Below are 1591 nucleotides of genomic sequence, written 5' to 3' on the forward strand. Positions count from 1 at the left end.
TACAACAAAATGTGCAAAGATCTGGAATCAGAAAACCAAAAAGGAAGAACACGCTCAGCATTTCTCAAGCTGGGGGAATTGAAGAAAAAAATCAAGCCTCGACTTTCGTTATTGAAAGATTCTCTGGGCAAATTATTGAATGATGCAGAAAGTATCAAGAGAAGATAGAAGGAGCCCTTCGCCTCAGTGCCATGCCTGCCGTCGCTGCAGCCACCACCAACCACACAGGAGCCTGCGCCGTCGTGGCCCCACAGCAAGCTGCAGTACCTGGGCCAGATCCAGCACATCCTCCGCTGCAGAGTCAGGAAGGAGGACCACACGGGCACCTGCACCCTGTCTATGTTTGCATGCAGGCATGCTACAACCTGAGAGATGAGTTTCCTCTGCTGACAACCAAGCGTGTGTTATAGAAAGGTATTTTGAAAGAGTAGCTGTGGTTTATCAAGGGGTGCACCAATGCTAAAGAACTGTCTGCCAAGGGAGTGAAGATCTGGGATGCCAATGGATCTCAAGACTTTTTGGACAGCCTGGGATTCACCACCCAAGAAGATGGAGATTTGAGCCCAGTATATGGCTTTCAGTGGAGGCATTTTAGGGCAGAATATAAAGAGATGCATTCAGATTCTTCAGGTCAAGGAGTGGACCAGCTGCAAAAGGTTATAAACACAATTAAAACCAACCCTGATGACAGAAGAATCATCATGTGTGCCTGGAACCCAAAAGACCTTCCTCAGATGGCGCTGCCTCCCTGCCATGCTCTTTGTCAGTTCTATGTGGTAAATGGTGACCTGTCCTGTCAACTGTACCAGAGGTCAGGAGACATGGGCCTGGGGGTGCCTTTCAACATTGCCAGCTACGCCCTGCTCACCTACATGATCACACACATCACAGGCCTGAGGCCAGATGATTTTGTACATGCTTTGGGAGATGCACATATTTACATGAATCACATTGAGCCTTTGAAAGTTCAGCTCCAGCGAGAAACAAGACCTTTCCCCAAGCTCAACATTCTTCAAAAAGTTGAGACAATTGATGATTTCAAAGCTGAAGACTTTCAGATTGAAGGATGCAATCCTCATCCAACTATTAAAATGGAAATGGTTGTCTAGAGAGCCTGTCAAGGGCTTGTTTCAAGGAGGATGTTGTCAACTGTGAGGGTGGAGCTGGGTGCCCAAACAAGAAAGTTCTTTTTGCTATAAAGGACAAAGGAATTAGGTCAAAACCATGTTGGTTACCTATCAGTTAGTCACTATTAAAAACAGCTTCCTTTGAAGTATGCTGCCAATAATAATAGAACCATGGCAGCTCTTCTAATAAAAATAGGTCTTGAGACACTCACTCATCTCTGCCAAGAAATTTGGAAGACAACTATCTGGTCGACTGATTGGAAAAGATCCATATTTGTGCCCATTCCAAATAGAGGTGACCCAATGCAATACGAAAATCATTGGACAATCTCTTTGATATCCCACGTGAGTAAAATTTTGCTAAAGGTAATACAGAAAAGGCTACAATCTTACATTGACAGAGAACTTCCAGAGGTTCAAGCCGGATTCAGAAGAGGCCATGGAACTAGGGATATTATTGCTGA

At 44.9% G+C, this 1591-nt stretch overlaps 1 pseudogene; it reads left to right on the forward strand.

Annotated features, from left to right (window-relative positions):
* The window catches only part of LOC102812801, a 7701-nt pseudogene extending 6592 nt beyond the window's left edge, over positions 1–1109 (forward strand).
* Positions 1110–1591: the final 482 nt, after the last annotated feature.

This window comes from Chrysochloris asiatica, unplaced genomic scaffold (assembly GCF_000296735.1).
Source record: "Chrysochloris asiatica unplaced genomic scaffold, ChrAsi1.0 scaffold00106, whole genome shotgun sequence".
NCBI classification, from domain to species: domain Eukaryota; kingdom Metazoa; phylum Chordata; class Mammalia; order Afrosoricida; family Chrysochloridae; genus Chrysochloris; species Chrysochloris asiatica.